A 22,593-nucleotide genomic window follows, 5' to 3' on the forward strand; every position below is an offset into this window, starting at 1 on the left:
AGCAGCATGAAGTTCATCAAGTGCATGTCTTCGTCTAGTTCGTAGACTATTCTGTAGCATCTAGGACATACTGTAGATTCACTACAGTGTGGTAATATGGTATTGAGTTTAGTGTGAGTGCTATCGATCCCAATGATCAACTCATGATGACAGCTGGAGAGCTGTAATATTTAAAAGGAGCTAGCATGAGGCTGTGAGGTGAAGCTTGGTTCATAATGACACTATTCTATCCAAAGACACAAAAAAATACCGGTAGTATACAGGAAATGTTACAAAATCTTTTCAAGGAAGTGCGAAATATACATAAATACTTATGGAATTGAAACAGTTTAAGCCACAACAAAAGAGCTGTCATTACATAAGTAATAGCCATTTATCATTTGTAGAGCATATCATGAATTCCAGTACACCACAAAGGACTTCTAATTACATGTGTAAACAGAGTAGTGCTGAAGAGAAGATCAGAGGTATAAGTGTTACAGTTGCACAAAATATTTAGGAGTTGGTCATGTGAAACTATACCATAAATGTTCACCAAAGATAGTCCAGCCCCTGCACTTAGCGAGAAACTTATCGTCAAGATATTTATGAACCATATAACAAAACTACTGTCTAAAGATCTTTGACCAAGAGTTTTATTCAGTACTACTTTATTTACACATGTTACTAGTATATTTTCTTTCAAAAGTCCTATGTGGTATACAGGAATTCATGACATGATCTACATACGAGATGTGGCCAAATGTGATGATGTGGCGTAAACTGTTTTAATCCTGTAAGTATTCGTGTATATTTTACACTTCCTGGGAAAAGAAATTATAACATTTCCTGTGTAGTACATGTATTTTTTGTATCTTTGGGTAGAATCCTTGAAGATAGTCTATGTCTGAAACTGGTCGATATTTGGGTTTTAAATATAAAATAAGCTGATGGTCAAACAAGCATTATATACATTTCTTGATGGCCTTTAATAGTCACCTTCCAAAAATGTTATTAGTAATAAGTGTATACATGCCTTGTATTAAAAAAAATTAGTCTACAACTGTTGTCTGTGTTGCATCTCAATCTAAGTCTTGAATATTAGGTAGCGTAATTAATCTACTTTGTAACCGTGTCCTGCTGCATACAGTATTCACACTTTCCACTTGTGTCACTTTTTACTAGTTCGTTTTCATTCCACAAATATCTGGTGGATAGTTAACTTAGTTGAACGAGACATCTGATGCTTTGTGCAAATGTAAGTTGCATAAATGAACACTAGAACCAAGGTTATGCTTGTCATTGATACATTGAAGCCCTCAGGGGCTCACTATTCATTTGCTGGGTTCAAGCTTGGTGACCCCGGGTTTTCTGAGCTGGGGACTTGTAAGCGCCACCAAACCCCTGTCACTGTAAGCTCCAGGCCTACTTTAGCAACCATTGCACAGTGTGGCAGTGTAACTTTGTGTGTCATTGAGAACAGAGATCTTGGCTTGACACCTGAACTGCAAGGATGGTAAAAACATCTATAAAAAACCCTCACTCTCTGAGTGTGCTGCACGCTGATGAGGTGCATGGCTGTTGAGCTGGATGTGGGGCCAAGATGGAACTCTCTTAATTATCTCCTTCTCCTCCTCCTCCTCCCAGCAGTAAGGGTGGACCACTGATAGGTACTAACACTAAGTCAAATAAGAGGGCTTGTGTAGCCAGTCCTCCTGACACAGGGGTAAAGTCTGAGAGTTTTAGGTTTAGTAAAAGAACACATGCTGACAGTTGGAATATGTTTTTAATAGAGAAAAAAAGAGGGCAGCTTCGAGGAAGTTTTGCCTTTGTATATTTAAAAAGGCTTAGAAGGCATTGCTGACAGTTTAAAAATCAGTTAAGTTATTATGTGATGGGACACTGTTGGTGGAAACAGCAAGTTCTCAACAAGTTAAGCACCTACAGAAAGCGCAATGCCTTGGGGCACATGACATCGAAACTGAGCTGCACACCACCTTGAATTACAGCAAAAGTGTCGTCACATGCAGGGATCTGATGGACATTCGTAAAGAGGAAATGAAAGGTGAATGGGCTCACAAAGGTACAGTCGATGTGCAAAATAGGAAGGAAGGGAGGCAGATTGGGATTAACATCCCATCGACATTGAGGTCATTAGAGACAAAGCACAAGCTCGGATTGTGTCGAGGATGGGGAAGGAAATCAGCTGTGCCCTTTCAAAGGAACTGTCCTAGCATTTACCTGAAGTGATTTAGGGAACTCAAGGAAAACTTAAATCTGCATGGCCGAGTGCTGATTTGAACTGTTGTCCTCCTAAATGCAAGTCCAATGTGCTAACCACTGTGCCACCTCGGTCTGTACGCAAAATAATGTGAAGAGGATGAATGGGGATCTTGTAAAGTCTGACTAAAGTCCATCTCCTTTACCTTGATGTTTAATACCACAAAACTTCCTGTGCGTGTTAAGGCAGGTTTCCGTCACCTATGTGTGTGGCCTTATATACAAATCCAATGCATTGTTTCAAATGCGAGCATTTGGGCATACTACTCTTGGGTCTCATGGAGAAGCTACTTGTGGCAAATGTGGCTAGGCCATCATGAAGGTGTCCCATGTTCCTGTCCGTTGAAGTGTCTGATTTGCTCTGGAGCTCACCCTGTCTGGAGCCTGGACGGCAGCATATGCCTGGAAGAACAGAAGATGCAACAGCTTAAGACTACAAAGCACATCCAATATAATGAGGCCAAAACAATGTATAAAGGCTTGCTGCCCCTAGCGTTTGCTACCTCCTTTGATTCTGTTGTTAAACAGCCAGTGCAGAAAGCCGATGCTGATACACAAATGAAAGTTGCTGGAGTCAGCACTGGTAACTGGATATTGCTGCAGTCATTTTGAGTGGAGCTCCAGGCCCCTTAAAAGGTTCCATTTGGTGTGCCGTCCAGTGCTGCCACAACCACAGCCATGGCTGCAAAGCCTACACAGGGAAAAAAATCAAAGGTGCAATGTCCACCACAGGTGGAATCGGGAAGTAAACAGCCTGACAATGTCAATGTCTTCCTCACTGACGTCTCTCTTGATTCTTCTTCAGAGGTGATGGACCTTGATATCAGGCTCAGGCAATCATCTCACACCAAGACTAAGCCTCCACCTGTTGCGCGCTCCCCTCCACGGCAGAAAGTCAGGATGATATTGTAATCTCGTGATAGACGGCTCCCATCCTCCCGTGGAACATTAATGGGTTCAAGACACATGTGGAGGAATTGAAGGCCGTAGCACAGGAACATTCCCTGTGCTTGTTTTTGCAAGAAACACATTTTAAAGCATCTGGTGCCCCCGTGTTATGGAGAGCTATACACTCAATCACAAGGATGACCCACCCCTTGGGTTTGGGGGTTAGAATAGGCTGGAGGGATACCTGCCTGTCGTAAGAGATGACTAAAAGGAATCTCCTACTTTTTGACCTTAACCATCTTATATCCATCATGCGCTGAGACCTTCTGCACCTGTTATTGTCATGGCTCCGCAACTCCACCCATAATCCAGCTATTTGGGTGAGGATACCGTGCTGGGTGCATAATCTATATTTGTTGTTTGGTGTCATCTTCTGCACCCATGACAATAATGGATCTTTTTGCACTCAATATCCAGCATGGTAGCCAGTCCATCATGGGGGGGTTGTCATGTACCCTTTTGACGCATCCTGCTGACAACTCAGGGATAGCTCTGTTGATGCCTGAGCTGCAAATTCGCAATGTATGCCAAGGATTTAATGCCCACCTACCTGGGGCATCAGGATTCCAGGCAATGACCATCCTCCCAGGTGGCCTTTGTTGAGGCGGGGTGGCACTCATGAAGAAAGCCCCTGGTCAGAATGTGTGGCATCAGGGCAGATGACCTGCATTGAAGTGGGCCAAGCCATCTTTTGCTGGTAGTCAGATGACCCCAGCAGTCTCTAAGAAAGAAAGGCTAGATTTCAATGCCAAGAAGTATGACCCCAATTCATTCCACTCCCTGTAGGAGGAATGTAGGGCTACAGAAACAAGACAGACATATTCAGCTCATTACTTAGTTTGCACTAGAACTGATGGGTACTTCTTTCTGGTTATAAAGTGTTTATTTTTTGTTGAAAATGTAGATGATTAGTTTGGGGAAGTGGCGGTCGAAAATGAGAAATGAGTCAGTCCTCATTAAGACAGCATGTCCAGCACAGTCACATGCTTTGCCTGCCTGTGACAAGCTGGATGATATTCCCATTTCAGTCACTCCACATAAAAGCTTAAACATGGTCCAGGGGCTTATTTTCCATCGAGTCTTCCTGTTGCAGTCGGACAACAGGCTACATGCCAGTTTAGAATGCCAGGGTGTCCACTTTGTCCAGAGCATCTATAGGGGATGAAAAGATAATATGTTTGCTATCGGTGCCTTCATCTTGGCCTTTAGTATGATTCATTACCTGAAAAGATCAAGGTGGTGATATACCGATGTGATGTTAAACCATACGTCTCTCCACCCATGTGCAGTGCTCTAAGTGCTGGAAATTCGTGTACATCTTCCTGGTGCAATTTGAGCACCACATGTAGAGACTGAAAATATCCATTTCATCTGAATATTCCATCTTCCCCTCTTTCCACCTGTGTCAACTATGGAGAGCACCACTCCTCCTGCTTACTGGACTGCACGGTTTCCTGAAAGCAGAGGAAAATTATGGCATACAAGACCATGGATAGGCTGACTTACCAATAGGCTAAAAAGAAATATGTCCAGTTGTATCCTGTTTGATTGATATCATCCTATGCTGCTGCTACAACAATGTCTCCCTCACTGTTGATGGTGGTTCCCTCATCTCTGCCTCCTACAGTGGCCCGTCTTGGTGGTTGGGGGCACCTCTTCTTCCATTGCTCCCAAAGCTCCCCCCCCCCCCCCCCCAATACTAGGGACATTGGTCCCCACACACCCCCACTGGAGATACAACAGCCTCCTCTGGCTCCTCTCACATGAAAGGGTTCCCTTGGGACTCTACCTTCCAATGTCTCCACCCGTGGAACAGTGAGCACCAGCGGTGGCTGAAGGAGGCACAGTCTGCTGATCGAAGGGCTTCACACTCTTCCTCTGACACTGAAGCTACTTCAGAGAAGCCCACCCAGCAAGACCCTTAAGAGCAGCAGGAGGGCAAACAGATGAAGAAAAAACTTTTGAGAAACAAGGGACTCTGGTGGTCCCCACACTACCATTCCTTACAAGTTCCATGTCTGAGAATGAGGTTGAGATTCTAGTGTCCCCCAAGGACCTAGATCTCACCAGTGCCTCAGAAGCAATAATATTACATATGTGCAGTCAACAACCAGTGGCGACAGTTGACTCAGAGGTGTAAACTGCATCCTTGGTCCCTTCATGTCCTCCTGGACTACAGAAAGCATCACCCTCCAATGGACTTTAAGCAGTTTTTTCCACCACCTGGCTCAGCTATGACAACTCTTAAGCATGGCAGCTGTTTTCTGTGTTGCCCTTCAGGAGACCTGGTTTCCAGCAATGTGGACCCTCTGCCCGTCATGGCTGTCGGGGGTATTACAATCATAATGACTATAAGAGGCTGTCAGGTGGAGTATATGTCTTCAACCTTGTATGTAAAGAACCTGTGCCCCTTCAAACAGCTTTAGAATCTTTGGGTGTCAAGGTGAGGACAACACACAAAATTATCATCTGCAATTTCTACCTCCCTCCAGGTAGCAAAGTACCGCAAAATGTATTGGCTGCACTAGTTTCTCAACTTTCCCCATCTTTTCTACTTTTGGGTGAATTCAATGCTCATAACCCTTTGAGGGGTGGAACCAAGATTACCGGCCATGCAAAGATATTGAGATTCTATTAATTCAACTTGACCTTTGCCTCCTAAATACAGGTGTGGCACATGGCACACACTTGGCCATTGATTTCTCAGTTTGCAATTCTGGCCTCCTACCATCTTTACCCCAGAGAGCTCAAGATGACTTTTATGGTACTGACCACTTTCCTCTCTTCCTGTTCCTTCTGGCATCACTCACCTGGACGCTTGCCCAGTTGGGCTTTTACCAAGGCTGACTGGGGGTGCTTTCACCTCTGCTACCACCATTGTATCTCCATCACATGGCAACGTAGATGTTGTGATCCAGAATATTACTATGACCATTGTTTTTGCAGCTGAATCAACAATCCCTTCCTCAGGCTACCCTGGCGAAAGACAGTGTCATGGTGGTTGCTGGTAAGTGCTGCGGCCATTAGAGATTGTAGGTGGGCTCTACATCAAAAGCAGCACCCATCAATGTAGCACCTCATTGCATTCAAACGGCTCTGTGCCCAGGTCTGTCAACTAACCAAACTACAGAAGCAGGAGAGTTGGGAGTGGTACGTCTCTGCCATTGGAACACAAACCTCTCCTTCCTAGATTTGGACTAAGATCAGACACCTTTACAGATGGTGCTTCTCACAATTCCTTGCATATCCAAGAGAATTGGGTCGCACAGGGTTCTGTACTGAGTGTCCCTCTCTTTTTAGTGGCCGTTACTGATCAAACAGCAGCTGTGGGGTCCTCAGTATCACCTTTCTTATATGCTGATGCCTTTTGTATTTCGTTTTGCTCATCTACTGTTGCTGTGGCTTTAGTGTCGACTACAGGGAGCCATACGAAAGGTGCAGTCACTGGCTCTCACCCCCAGCTTTCAGTTTTCAGCCTCCAAGACTTAGGTCATCCACTTCTGTCACCATTGTATGATTCATCTGCGCACACAACTTTATCTTAATGACCATTTCTGTAATGTAGTGGACTCTATCACTTTTCAGGACTGGTTTTCAACACCCACTTATCTTGGCTCTCCCGTATTTGTCAGCTGAAGCAAAAGTGCTGGCAGCATCTTAACATTCTTCATTCCCTGAGTCACACTGACTGGGGTGCAGATTGCCATACACTGTTGCAGCTGTACAGAGCTTTTGTACAGTCCCATCTTGACTATGGGAGCCCGATGTATGGTTCAGCATTGCCGTCAACATTGCAGATGATGTGACCTAGGGTTCAGAGGCATTTACACAGATGGCTCGATCGTTGATGTCATGTTGGGTTTGCTTACCTATGCAGGACATACTGACTTGTGCTCCTTGCCCAGAGCTGTAATGTTGTCACTGCAGAGCTGGTAGCTATCTCTTGCACTCTTGAGCACATCTGTTGCAGTGCCTGAGAATCTTTCTCCATTTGTAGTGACTCCTTGAGCACCTTACAAGCTCTTGACCAGTGCTATCCTTGCCATCCTTTGGTAATGGCCATCCAAGGGTGTGTTTACGTCCTCATACAATGTGTATGGTTAGTGGTCTTCATATGGACCCCAGGACATAGTTGAATCCTGAGAAGTGAACGTGCCAACAGGCTAGCCAAAGAGGCTACTCATAACCGAAGTCTGGAGATCGACATACTGGAATCTGATCTTCAGTCAGTATTATGTCACAAAGTTCTTGTGTTCTGGACTACTGAATGGTGCTTCCGGACTTTGCTGAATAAGTTATGTATGATAAAGGAGATGATGAATGTGTGGAGGTCCTCCATGTGAGTCTCTCACAAGGACTCCAATGTCCTTTGCTGGCTCTGCATTGATCATACTTTGCTAACTCATGGTCACTTCCTATGTTGCAAGGAGCCACCTTAGTGTGTTGTGGTTCATGTTTGACAATGGTCCATGTCTTGCTGGACTGTCCAAATTTTGTCACCCTGAGCCAGACTTTTAATCTCTGTGAAGTGCTCCCATCGATTTTAGGTGACAGTGCCTCAACGGCTAACATAGTTTTGCAGTTGCCACTGAATTTCATGCACATTGGAGGATTACCATTTGCGCATTGTATTTATCTCTGCTAGATACAATAGACTCTGAGGCTCTCACAGATCTTATGGTACAACTCCCCCAACCATTTCTTCTCCTGGGAGACTTCAATGCCTATCATGCCCTGTGGGGCTTGACCTCTGTTTGCCCTTGGGGTCAGGTTTTGTAGAGCCTTCTGACATCTCAAGAGCTGTGCATCCTGAAAACTGGTGCTCCCACTCATTTCTGTGCTGCTACTGGGTCATTCTCAGCCATTGACCTATCTCTCTGCTCTCCAGCCCTTGCAGATTCTGTTCATTGGGAAGTCATTGACGACCTTCATTACAGTGACTACTTCTCATTCCCCATTCACCTACTGTATGGAGGATTGCTTGGAAAGATGCCACTAAACTGGATGAAGAGCAGGTATAACTGGATGCTGTTCAGCACGCTGGTTGTGTGTTTGAACACTGCGACTGTGTTCAGGAATGGATGGACCATATCACACGAGTGATCCACCATGCTGCTGACTTATTTGTCCCAAAGTCTTCCGGTCATCTTAGGAGAAGACCTATATGTTGGTGGACTGCTGAGTGCCATTTAGCAATCAGGAAAAGACGTGTGGCTCTTTCCCAGTTTAAATGATGCCTGACAGCAAACCACCTCAAAGCCTTTCAAGATGCAAAAACAGGAGCTTGATGCATAATTTAGGAGAGTAATATAAGATCATGGCGAGAGTTCCTGCACTGCATCAATCGTTCCACTTGTCCTACAAAAGTATGGGGAGCCATCCAGAGGATTTCCGATAAACACAGTCATTTACCAATAGCAGCAGGGCTCTGCCAGTAACTGAGCAGTGACTCCAGGCACTGCCTGGAGACACTGTTCAGATATTGGCAGAACATTTTGCAAAAACTGCCACCAAGGCAAGCCAGGATCTGGTATGGCGTATTTCCACTACCACACAACTGTAGAGAGGGGGAAGTTGGACTTCAGATCCAAAGATTCTGAGTCTAACATCTACCCTTCCTCCATGTTGGAGCTGGTATCGGCTCTGTCTGAGACTTGTGATACTGCACCCGGTCAAGACTAAATCCAGTACTGCATGTTTCAATAATTGCCAGCAGTGTCGAAGGACATCCTCCTCAAATGTTTTAATTTGATATGGCAGTCAATTCTCTTTGCCAACTGCCCGCATCTCGTGGTCGTGCGGTAGCGTTCTCGCTTCCCACGCCCGGGTTCCCGGGTTCGATTCCCGGCGGGGTCAGGGATTTTCTCTGCCTCGTGATGGCTGGGTGTTGTGTGCTGTCCTTAGGTTAGTTAGGTTTAAGTAGTTCTAAGTTCTAGGGGACTGATGACCATATATGTTAAGTCCCATAGTGCTCAGAGCCATTTGAACCATTTTCTTTCCCAACTCACGGAGAGAGGCTATTCTGATACCTCTCCTCAACCCAGGAAAGGACCACTCATGTCCTAGTAGTTATCAGTATTGTGTTAATGAGCTGTGTAGGAAAGACATTGGTGTGAATGATTAACCATTGTCTAGTCTGGTTGCTAGAGACCAGGCAACTTCTTAGCCACTCTCATTCTGGATTCGAGAGATTTCAGTCTACTGTTGACAACGTGATCCTGCTAGAGGCAGCTATTCAGCAGGCTTTCCTACGTTAACATCACTGTATCAGCATATTCTTAGATTTCAGTAAGGCATACGATGCTACTTGGAGACAAAGTATTCTCATAAAACTGCATCAGTGGGGCTTTTGTGGCCACCTCTCCATCTTCATACAGTGTTTCCTGTCCCAGCAATGTTTTAAGACGTGAGTTGTTGATACACTGTCAGATCATTTTAAGCAGGATAATGGTGTCCCACAAGGCAGTGTTTTAACTGTTCCCGTTTTTGCCATAGCCACAAACAGTATCACATGTACAGTAAGGAGTCTTGTAAAGTGCTCCTTATATGTGGATGATTTAGCTGTTTTCTGTTTGTCCACTAGTGTTGCAACAGTGATCCATCAGTTGAAAATTACAGTGCATTTATTAGAGGAATGGGCTGCAAAGACGGGTTTTCAGTTTTCTGCAGATGAGTGTGTATGTGTTTATTTTAATCATTCTCACCGTATTTATAATTTACATGACTTCCATATGAGGGATGCCATTCTCCATCTTAGAGACTCTGTGAGGTTCCTGGGTCTCATTTTTTACTCAAACTGGTCGTGGCTGCCACACATGAGAGATCTGAAAGCCAGAACCCTGAAGGCTCTAACATCATAAAGTACCTTAGCCACAGGCATTGGGGAGTGGGCAGGGTGTATCTGCTCCTGTTTTATAGAGCTTCTGTGCGTTCGCGGTGATACTATGGGTGCACGGTGTGTAGATCGACGAGGCCTTCTTATTTGAAGGTCATTGACACTGTTCATCATGAGGGGATTAGACCGGACAAAGGTGCTTATAGGACCATCCCCATACCCAGTCTCTGTGCTGAGGCTGGAGAACTGCCACTTACAATTTGATGGCACCCCTCATGGTGCGTGAGGCATGTGTGTTTCTTGCTGCTACAAATTCACCCACACACCTCATTGGTACTCATCCCTCTCTGGAAAGCCTTTTTACTATTGTCCATGAGCAACAAGGCCATTTGGGATCTACGTGTGACATGTGCTGGAGTTACTTGGAATGGAGTACAACATTTGTACCTAACAGACAAAGTAGTCCAGAATATTCAGGATGCCCTTGTCCAACTACGACGAATGGGGAAAGGTCTTTCTGCTGGGTACCAGGACACAGGTATTGCAGGGAGCGAAAAGCCGGATCTAGTAGCCAAGGAGGAGTGCTGTGATCCTCAGGTATTTCGTTGTGCTATCCATCCTCCTGCATGCTATCACAAGACTGTTGAGGTTCAAAGTCATGCGTTGATCAGAAGGCAAATGGTTGGAAGTGACAGACACAAATCTGTGTCTAGTAAAGCCGACGGTCTGGTTCTGGCATACCTCCTTCAAGTCATGTTATGCGCTCATAGGCAGCACACCGTGCCTGGTACAGGCGGCGCTCAGGGACCACAGCACAGCTACGACTCCTGATGATGGGCTTATAACAGTCTGAAAGCAGTCGTGTGAAAATAAAGTAATTTACAACTGAAGCGGTATTTTCAACCTCTGCCATGTTGATGGGATGAGGTCCTCCTTAGTCACCTTTGCATATGCCACAGCCCTATGAAGCATGGCTTCTTGCTTCGGCGAGAGGACTCTCCAGTGTTTGTGGCTTGTGGTGTACAGATCACATCACACCACATTTTATTGGACTGTGTTTTATTTTTCAACCAACAGGCCATGGTGGATTGGCTGCTGGATCTGCTGTCTATTTTAGCTAACTTTAAAGCGAATGTCGTTTGAGTTTTAAAGTTTTGTGAATTGTCCAACACTTTTCCCAAGATTTTAGGAGAGGGGTTTAATGTGTTAACTGGCTGACTGGCTCATCCAAGTTTTATTGTAAGTGGTCAGCAAGTGACATTTCATTGTGCTTTTCTTTTAGCTCCTTTGTCTTTTACTTGTGCACTAATTTCATGTGTAGCTACTTTTGCTCTTTCTAAGTTGTTTTAATGTACGAGATAGAGTGACTGTGCAGTCATTTTGAGTGTATGAGTGTGCAACAATTTTAGAGATTATCTCCACAATTGTTTATTTTAATGACTTCAAAGGTGCTGATAACCTCACCATCGAGTTCCCATAAGATCCAAACACACGCAGTACACTGAAAACAATAGGATTTGTCTATGGTCCTTGCGATTTGTATCACAGGTTGCATTACTTGAGTGCCTGAAATTTGTCCTTTTTCTGAAGTTGTTGTTTTGTCTATGGATTGTAACAGAGTGGAATCTAAGGTATCATTAACACAGGTTAGATTCTTGTAAGTAATGTGTGTGGTGAAATGATAATTGATTCAACACCCTAGATGCAAACAGGCATTGATATATATCATTGGGGACATGTTGAAAATGTGTGCCCCAACTGGGACTCAAACCCAGGATCTCCTGCTTATATGGCAGACGCTCTATCCATCTGAGCCACCGAGGGCACAAAGGATAGTGTACCTGCAGGGACTTATTGCCTGTTTGCAGCTAGGGTGTCGACTTAATTATCATTTCATTCTAGAGAAGCTGCATGGTCATCAATGGTATCTGTTCTTTAGGGAACAGATACTCTCTTCAAATATGTGTGGTGGTTCCTGTGGCCAAAACAACACTGGTCAGGACACATTAATCATTACTATGTCATAAAAGAAGGTTGTAAACGTGGAAGAATCCTGGAGACACTAGAAGGTATCAGATAGATTATATAATGGTAAGACAGAGATTTAGGAACCAAGTTTTAAATTGTAAGACATTTCCAGGGGCAGATGTGGACTCTGACCACAATCTATTGGTTATGAACTGTAAATTAAAACTGACAAAATTGCAAAAAGGTGGGAATGTAAGGAGATGGGACCTGGATAAACTGACTAAAACTGAGGTTGTACAGAGTTTCAGGGAGAGCATAAGGGAACAATTGACAGGAATGGGGGAAAGGAATACAGTAGAAGAAGAATGGGTTGCTCTGAGGGATGAAGTAGTGAAGACAGCAGAGGATCAAGTAGGTAAAAAGACGAGGGCTAGTAGAAATCCTTGGGTAACAGAAGAAATATTGAATTTAATTGATGAAAGGAGAAAATATAAAAATGCAGTAAATGAAGCAGGCAGAAAGGAATACAAACGTCTCAAAAATGAGATCGACAGGAAGTGCAAAATGGCTAAACAGGGATGACTAGAGGACAAATGTAAGGATGTAGAGGCTTATCTCACTAGGGGTAAGATCGATACTGCCTACAGGAAAATTAAAGAGACCTTTGGAGAAAAGAGAGCCACTTGTATGAATATCAAGAGCTCAGATGGAAACCCAGTTCTAAGCAAAGAAGGGAAAGCAGAAAGGTGGAAGGAGTATATAGAGGGTCTATACAAGGGCGATGTACTTGAGGAAAATATTATGGAAATGGAAGAGGATGTAGATGAAGATGAAATGGGAGATACGATACTGCGTGAAGAGTTTGACACAGCACTGAAAGACCTGAGTCGAAACAAAGCCCTGGGAGTTGATAACATTCCATTAGAACTATTGACGGCCTTGGGAGAGGCAGTCCTGACAAAACTCTACCATCTGGTGAGCAAGATGTATGAGACGGGCGAAATACCCTCAGACTTCAAGAAGAATATAATAATTCCAATCCCAAAGAAAGCAGGTGTTGACAGATGTGAAAATTACCGAACTATAAGTTTAATAAATCACAGCTGCAAAATACTAACACGAATTCTTTACAGACGAATGGAAAATCTGGTAGAAGCCGACCTTGGAGAAGATCAGTTTGGATTCTGTAGAAATATTGGAACACATGAGGCAATACTGACCTTACAACTTATCTTAGAAGAAAGATTAAGGAAAGGTAAACCTACGTTTCTAGCATTTGTAGACTTAGAGAAAGCTTTTGACAAAGTTGACTGGAATACTCTCTTTCAAATTCTAAAGGTGGCAGGGGTAAAATACAGGGAGTGAAAGGCTATTTACAATTTGTACAGAAACCAGATGGCAGTTACAAGAGTCGAGGGGCATGAAAGGGAAGCAGTGGTTGGGAAGGGAGTGAACCAGGGTTGTAGCCTCTCCCCAATATTTTTCAATCTGTATATTGAGCAAGCAGTAAAGGAAATGAAAGAAAAATTCAGAGTAAGTATTAAAATCCATGGAGAAGAAATAAAAACTTTGAGGTTTGCCGATGCCATTGTAATTCTGTCAGAGACAGCAAAGGACTTGGAAGAGCAGTTGAACGGAATGGACAGTGTCTTGAAAGGAGGATATAAGACGAACATCAACAAAAGCAAAACGAGGATAATGGAATGTAGTCGAATTAAGTCGGGTGATGCTGAGGGATTAGATTAGGAAATGAGACATTTAAAGTAGTTAAAGGAATTTAGCTATTTGGGGAGCAAAATAACTGATGATGGTCGAAGTAGAGAAGATAGAAAATGTAGACAGGCAATGGCAAGGAAAGCGTTTCTGAGGAAGAGAAATTTTTTAACTTCGAGTATAGATTTAAGTGTCAGGAAGTTGTTTCTGAAAGTATTTGTATGGAGTGTAGCCATGTATGGAAGTGAAACATGGACGATAAATAGTTTGGACAAGAAGAGAATAGAAGCTTTCGAAATGTGGTGCTACAGAAGATTGCTCAAGATTAGATGGGTAGATCACATAACTAATGAGGAGGTATTGAATAGAATTGGGGAGAAGAGGAGTTTGTGGCACAACTTGACAAAAAGAAATTACCGGTTGGTAGGACATGTTCTGAGGCATCAAGGGATCACAAATTTAGAATTGGAGGGCAGCATGGAGGGTAAAAATCGTAGAGGGAGACCAAGAGATGAAGTCACTAAGCAGATTTAGAAGGATGTAGGTTGCAGTAAGTACTGGAAGATGAAGAAGCTTGCACAGGATAGGGTGGCGTGGGGGGCTGCGTCGGACCAGTCTCAGGACTGAAGACAACAACAACATGTCCATGATAGTAGCTGGAAGATAAAATTGTCTTCCTGGTATTTCACATCTAATTCTCTTAATTAACAATCTATTGACTTGCAATTCTAGTTTCATGTTCCTGGTTGGTTTACTGTTTTTATAGCAAGCAATAATTACTGTTTTGGTTGTAAATGTGGATTAAATCCAGTGATCTTTGATTTTCTGGAATTTTTACTGGTGAACTAACACTTTTTTATCACAGTCTACTACTTCCATTTCCCATAAAAACAACTTCATCTCACATGATGGCTGTTCGTTTGTATCACTCTTGATGGACAAATAATATTTTCTGTAATACAATCTCATAAATCTATTACAGATGTACTGACATAAGCATCTCACTGTGTAGAAACTAATATTACTTTGTGAGTTTTTATCTGTATCCATTTCCCAGTTGTGGTGTTTAAAGTTTTGATATCTTCATTATCTCATTATCCACTGTTCCAAACACAGTTTTTAACAATTTCCTTCCTGCATCCTTGTTTTCTACATATTAGTGTTTGTGGTACTATTTCTGTTAACTGTTGAAACCGAAAACTCAGTTTGTCATAATAGAGTTTTAATTCCTTAGAGAAAAGGAACTACCATCAATCCCCTCCCTCCTTTACACATGTAAATAAACACAGAACGTGATGAGCAAAGGAAAGTAAGACCAACCTAAGTAACTGAAAAATTGTATATGTGTACTTTACATGAAATTTATCCTATTTCTTAGACCTAAGTGCATAAGATATGTTTCTCTGATGTTCCTTTTTCCTTGGTAATTTTCTTTTTATGCAACAGTTGAAGGAATCTGTGGCAGTTCATGAGTCTCACATCCAAATGGTTTGCTTCTGCTTAACATGGACTGTAGAATTCTACATGACAACTGTAATTTTATGTTGATTGGTGAAGTCATTTTGATAACTTGGTAAAGTCCATGATACTTCAATAATTTTTATTTTTTTAATTTTTTAATTTTGGGATATACAGATTACCTAGTAGTACCCACTGTCCTATTGTGCATCGTAGCAGTTGACTTGTTCATTGCCTAATATGTTCTTGCTTTTGTAAAGCTTTTGTGTTGGCACGCTTTACCCTTTGCCAAATTTCTCTGAATTTTCTGACAGTTTTGTTTGAACTACATCAGAAGTTGATGACATTTTTCACCCATATATTACCTCGTACAGTGAGAGGCTAGTCCAGGATGAACTTTTGAATTATATGCACCCACAACAAAATTTAAATATATGTCCCGATCTGAATGCTATGCATTTATGTAATGACTTAATATTTTGGAGAAAGTATGGTGAACTCATTCTGTCTGTCCATTCATTTGAGAGTGAAATGGACTAGTTCGTAGCAAGCATAAACATTCTGTCTGTCCATTCATTTGAGGATGGACTGGATTAGAACGTAACAAATATAAGCAAGATAACTGTGACATTAGTTCAGATCCGGAGTTAGTTCCCTGGTCTGTAATAATGGTCTCTGGCACACTAAATTTCAGTAATGAGTTGTTTATTGTATTACCATGGACGCCTTCTTATTTGGGATGGCTGCCGTAATTGAATATCATGAAATATGATCTAACATCATAGGGAGGTATTTATTACACACTTGTGTTGTATTAAAAGATCCTAGAACATCCAATCCTACCTTAGAAAATGGTCTATCAGCTTCTGGTAGTCTCTGTAGCTGAAGTTTTTGGTGACTTCAGTCTGTCTTTTTGCACACAGAATGCAGTTTCTTACATACTTTTCTACATCACTAATCTACATTTGACATTAAAATCTTTCAGCTACATGTCCGTGAGTTGTTCTTTTCCGTCCATGACCTGATAAGATTTGGTCATGTGCCTGACATAATACTTCTATTCACAGTGCTGCGGGAATTACAACACAAGCTCTGCACATTGTAGATCTGCATAGCAGGCCTACTTGCATTTCAGACTGGGGTTTGGCATGAAACAATTGACACTCACTGTCAGCCGATTATGCCTTTATCTGATCTGCCTGGCTTCCACTTACTAATTGTAAAACTGCTATCTTATTGCTTAGGATATCAGTATTTGTATCTTCAACTCCTGAATTATGAATTACTTCATAGTCGAAGTCACTTAATTTTAATGCCCACTTGTTAATTGACTTAATGGATCTAGCAACCCAAATAACCATTTTAAAGATGCATAACCTGCAATCGCTTTGAATTTACAACCATACAAATAGCAACGAAAATAAGAGATTCTGTAAATAACTGTCAAATAATTAGTTTCATCCAGTTGTCTGCAGGTATATGCCACATGTTCTATCCAATCAACAATCTGCCTTAAAATGCAACCAAAAGCATTGTTGGAGTAATCACATGCAAGTTTGAATTTCTGTTCAGAATCAGGAAATATTAACACTGGATCTGATATTAATATCTCCTTGAGTTTCTCGAATGCTTCTTGACATTGACCATTGCACAGCGACACTCACTATACTCAATTGCTGCATGACCATACCATCTAAAAGCAGAACAAGCTATTGGTATGAACTTATTGCATGGTTCAGTATGACCCATGAAACAACAAATAGTACATCTCACCAGTATTAAATATGTCTTTTTAGAATTTTCTCTGAATTCTGACAAATCAACAGGTTTCATAGTTTTCACGAAAAATACTTTGGACATAGCACACCCATCAGTATACCTTAACTCTACCATATCACAACCAAAGAAAAATATTTTTCATGCTTCCTGCATTGCAGTTACTGCTGCAGTGTGGAAATGTCGTTGTTGCAGACCACTGCCTCTGAATTTCAGGCATTGGAGTCAAACAGTTATGATGATGGTATCGGAATGCACACTTCTGCCAGTAGTTTACAGAGCCCCACACAGAGATGCCGCTATGTGTGGTTAGGATAGTTGTTGGGAACCTTTGAAGTATCAGTAACACTAGTAAAACATTATTACAGTTCAGTCTTTTATTCTCAGTGTTTACATGTCATTGTTCTTCTGCACCAGCCTCAACAGTTGCTCATTCAGCTGCACATTGGAATCTAGCTGACGTCGGCTGATTCAGCTCAGTGATTGCGTGCCCAGGATGTGATGTCAGTGAACCTGGTGCTGCGGCAGACAACCGGCAACCAGGCACAAACATTGCCCAGCACAAAGTGATTTTGTGCTGTCTGCTGCAATGCACTCGGTCCCACTCTGAATTCTACAATGCCCCTTGATGACCCATACACAATGTACCTGGTGTTTGTAGTTGTACAGTAGATTGATATCCTTCTAATCCCTGGTAGATGTCAGTACTCAAAGGCACCTGAGTGTTGAGTAGGAATGTGGTCCCCAACAGGCCCTGTTGCTGGCTTTCAGATTGAAATCTGCTACTGGCAGCACTCTGCGATGTGGTTTTGTTGGAAGACCGTCAGTTTCTCCATCAGTAGCTGGTAGGTGGTGAGTAGCATGAAGTTCATCATGTGAAGGCCATCTCTTGAGTAAATCTTTGTCTATTCGTAGACTGTGCTGGAGCATCTAGGACATAGATTCACTACAGTGTGGTAATCATGGCATCAAATGCTATTAGTGTGAATGTCATCGATCCCAATGATTATCTCATGACGAGAGCTGGAGAGCTGTAATATTTAAAAGAAGCTAGTGTGAGGCTTGGTTCGCAATGACCACATGCATCGTCTGTAGCCTGCTATATTAACTTAAAAGCTGTTAACTGCTGTGTCATTTCCTTGCTATGTACTCTTGTGAAAGAGATGAGATAATCTTGCAACATGTCTTACAAGCTAACAAATATGCCTGTATCACTTCCTTCGATTTTCTGTCACAGTCTCCTTTCTGCTGAGTGTGTATCCGCACTTGACAGATGGTGTCATAGTATGTCATCGACCTGACCTGCTTGTGACATTCTGGCTCGCTTCCAAATTTGTCTCTGGCATGCCTTGAGTTTGCCTGTGGCAATATGAATGAGTCTTAATAAAAATTTCCAATTTCTACCCATTAATTTTCTCTGCCCTAACAGTGGGAAATCCAGGTTTTGTGTCCTGGTCTGGCACAAATTTTCACTGTTGTCATTCCCTGTACAGGTCATGGCTGTTCATATTCGCAACTGTGAATACATTTGATGTATTTCATAGTGGCTGTAGTCACCACAGTGCCTGTTCTTTGAACATGCATGTATGTGTGAAAGAACACTGCATTGTTCTTGTTAACATCAGAGGGACTGCAGTATCATAATAATTTTAGTGTCTTATGTAGTGACTGAACATCATCAGTAACAAAAACCATTAAACAGTAAATGAATTGAGAAGTGAATGTAAGAAATCCAAGATCCTTAAAAAAATTCTCTGCAATATGTGCATCTATCTGCTGTACAAAATATTGTAATTGCTCCAATCTACTGAATAAAAACTTTGTTTACTGTAGCTACATTTGCCCCACAAGATAGAGGGGAGAAAATATGCAAAATAGGGTCTTTGGGTGGACAACTATTGATGCCACATCCCTTTACACTAACATCCCTAATGCCCATGGCCATTGCATCTGTAGTGATGAGCGGTCCCTCCCAAAGTACACCAAAGGTGTCACTGCAACCTTCACAGACCATAATTACTCTCCCAACCGCGTACAAAAACAGAACTCCTGTGTCCTATCTCTCCAATCATCCACCACCTCCCAAAGTCTCACTGTCTGGCCACAGAGGAGCATTCCAGTTGTGACTCTGGAAAACTCAGGACTGGAGCAATTGAATCACATTCTCTGGCAGGATTTCAACTAATTCTCTGGCAGGGTTTCAACTACCTCTTGTCATGCCCTGAAATGAGAAATGTCCTACCCACAGTCCTTTTACCTCTCTACTTTTTCGCTTCCTCCTCCAAGTCCCCCTTCCTGCTGTATTCTATCGTAGGTCTTCCTCAAAAACTTTTCAAAATTTCCTTATTTCCAGTTTTAGATGTTACTGCATCATATTTAAGTCTGTCAGAAAATAGTCTCAGTTGTTTGACTGATTACACTGTTAGCTTAGGGGTAGATCTATCATGTAAGCACAATATTTTAATAATCTGTAGCAAACATGATCATTGTGTGTGTTGTTATGCCCAGAAATTTGATTAATTTTCGGTTATCTGAACATATCCTGTTGTTCTATGACCATGCTCAGAAAAATGATCAATTTTATTTGTGTCTCATGATTTTACAACACAACACCACTTTCAGCATCCTCTCTTTTTTCTTGATCACTTAATTGGCTTTTCTTTGATAAATCAAAGTTTTTTCTGTTTGACGAAGAAACAAGATGACTGGTTTATATAATATTTAAATAACCTTAGTCTTTTGTGTTATTTGAACCACAGCTATTCCCTTTTATCTGTTAGATTAATTGTTTTGATAACTCAGGGATACTCTTATAGCTCTCAAAAGCTTCCAATGCTAAATAGTTCTTTTTCCTGTAATTTGTTAGTTATAGAACACAATAGCATTCGTAATGGCTTTAATTATTCATAATTTTAATTGCAGTAAATTAGATTGTAAATATCAATGAAATTGATTTTTAGTGTTATGCATTTACATCACATTTACTAAACTGTACGTGTTCTCTCAGGTGTTGATAACAGAGAAATGCACAAACCTTAACTCGACAGACAGGATATTACAATATCAGAATGCATAATCATGCTACAATACTCTCATTCCAGTTTTTTCTTGATACTTCAGTTAAAAGGAATACAAAGCTCTTTTTTAAAATAAGAATGCAATAAGTGCAGAGTTCTGCAACACTGAACTGTGGGAGTTTCTTCCATCACTGGCTGTCACATGTATTATGATGGTGGCCTGTTCAGCATGTGAGGATACTGCCATCTAAATGTTGCATGGGTTGTTCATTCAAGATAAAACAAAAAGAAACTGAGTGAGGTGGCAAAGTGGTTAGCAAACTGGACTTGTATTCAGGAGGATGACAGTTCAAACCTACGTCCGACCATCCAGATTTAGGTTTTCCTTGATTTCCCTAAATTGCTTCAGGCAAATTCTGGGATAGTTCCTTTGAAAGGGCACAGCCAACTTCCTTTCCCATCCTTCCCTAATCCAGTGGGACCTATGACCTCGCTGTTTGATCCCCTCCCCCACATTAGACAGCCAACAAACAGAAATACACCTTGATTAAATATTGGTTTCAAGTAAAAACATGCACATATATAATCAAGTCTTGATACTTTATGTCACACTTTGGTAGCTAGTATAACTATTCTATTTTAGTGATGCAATGAATTTTCTATCTTCTTTGGAGATGTATTTTTGAAACTAATATCTGGTGTGAGTGAATATGGGATCTGATGAAGTAAACTTGATGTATCTACATTTGGTTGTGTATGGGTGAGTGTAATGTTTCTTGTCACTGTGAGAAGGCAGTAGTCTAGTTTTATGGCTAATTATTTTTCATTGTGTCCCCATTTACATTTCAGCCATTTACTTGAGACTCAGTTTTATTTGTATTGCTATTTTTGTTTTTTGTTATTTAATAATGTTCCAAAGAGTTTTATTTTTTGAGCACAGACCTTGTATTTCACTTTTTTAATGACAGACTGGACGATTTTACCATACTTATGGGTATAGAATTCATCTCTTGACCACAGCTTTTGTGAAGGTTCAGATCTCTCTGCCTTGCACAAAATACCCACCAGTTATCCATTCATTGTTCTTGATTGTGTTATATGTTACTATTTTTTAATTTTGGAGAAAACAATATTCGAAGTGCTATAGGAGTATGTTTAAAAGTTAGTTAAATTTTTCAACTGCACTGTATGCTTCATAAATCTCTTTCCATTGTTCTGACCTCTCTCCAATACTGTGATCAAATCATTACTTATGATTCTGTGATACAACACTTTTGTTATATGATCTGCATAGTTTATTGTTAGCATTTGACCATCATGTTTTGATAAACCATTCACCATTGCTTTTATGTATCAGTCACTGAAGGCTGATACTATCTCAACTTATCCATGCTTGCATTCAGGAGAAGGCGCTTTACACAAAGGTGCAATGTTTGTAATAAAGAGCCAAGTGTCAAAAAAGAAACTACTTGACCCTGTCATTGCTGGCTTGGACTAATCGTTACCATATTAGAAAAATTCTCCCTTTCATTTCTCTCCCTCCTCTTCAACAAGCAAATTCCACTGTGTCCTAGTTTAGATTTTGTCTGCTGCAGTGTCAGAGATCAATAACTACTTTCCTCTTAACTGCTAATGTGTTACGAAGAAAAATGTGATGATTAGAGATAACAGACATTAATTCATAGCATTGTGAGGATGAACTGTGAGACACTTTCTAAAGTTCTGCCTATGTGGAAGCCCAGTTGAGACCATTGTTAAAAAATTAGAGAACATTGCTTATGGTCTTAGTTTGCAAACAGAATGCTGTATTGATACCAGAACTATCCAGTATTGTGCTTTACAGACTGTAGTTGTGGAGTCTAACATTATGTTTTGAGTAGTTTTTTGAGTAGAAGTCTCACAACTGTCTAGCCATTAACTTTGCCATCATAGTAATTTTTAATTTATCAGTTGTTGCACTTTATTTAGTAGTGTGTGTGTGTGTGTGTGTGTGTGTGTGTGTGTGTGTGTGTGTGTGATAGATACGAGGGTTGGAACTTAAGTAGTGGCAACTATTTATTCACAATCGATACAAAAGAGTTACATGTTTGCACCTGTTACTGTCCTTCAAAGTAGTCACCAGTGTTGTATAGAACCAGTTGCCAGCGATGTGTAATGCATAGTATACCATTAGCAGAGCCTGTTCTGTTGATGGTGCGAATGGAGCGATCTACTGCCTGTTGAATCTCTGAAACAGTTCTGAAGTGAATGCCACGAAGTGGTTCCTTCATCTTCAGAATCAAATCAAAGTCACTTAAGTCCGGGGAGTATGGTGGATGGTACAGTATTTCCCAGTCCCATCAACCGAACAAAGCAGCCACAGCTTGCGCTGTATGCACTCACGCATTGACATGCAAAATGATGGGCGGGTTGCGCAGAAAGTGTCACCACTTCTTTTGCAGAGCATTATGGGTCACCGCAGAAGGCAAAAGTGCGTCATAGCTGCAGTATGGTGAAAGTTATGGTGAGTCTCCTGTATGACTGTGATGGTGTTATCCTAACCTATTACGTTCCTCCACAGCAGACCGTCAGTGCACAGTATTACTTTTCATTTTTGAAGCATCACCTGTGAACAGCTTT

At 41.6% G+C, this 22,593-nt stretch overlaps 1 protein-coding gene and 1 non-coding gene across 2 annotated transcripts in view; one reads left to right on the plus strand and one right to left on the minus strand.

Annotated features, from left to right (window-relative positions):
- LOC126457919 (T-cell activation inhibitor, mitochondrial-like) overlaps positions 1-22,593 on the plus strand; it is a 318,393-nt gene that overhangs the window by 228,218 nt on the left and 67,582 nt on the right. The window lies entirely within an intron of this gene.
- Positions 11,793-11,867, minus strand: Trnai-uau (transfer RNA isoleucine (anticodon UAU)). Its single transcript has one exon. It is a non-coding gene; the product is annotated as a tRNA-Ile (tRNA).

This window comes from Schistocerca serialis, chromosome 2, assembly GCF_023864345.2.
Source record: "Schistocerca serialis cubense isolate TAMUIC-IGC-003099 chromosome 2, iqSchSeri2.2, whole genome shotgun sequence".
Classification (NCBI taxonomy): domain Eukaryota; kingdom Metazoa; phylum Arthropoda; class Insecta; order Orthoptera; family Acrididae; genus Schistocerca; species Schistocerca serialis.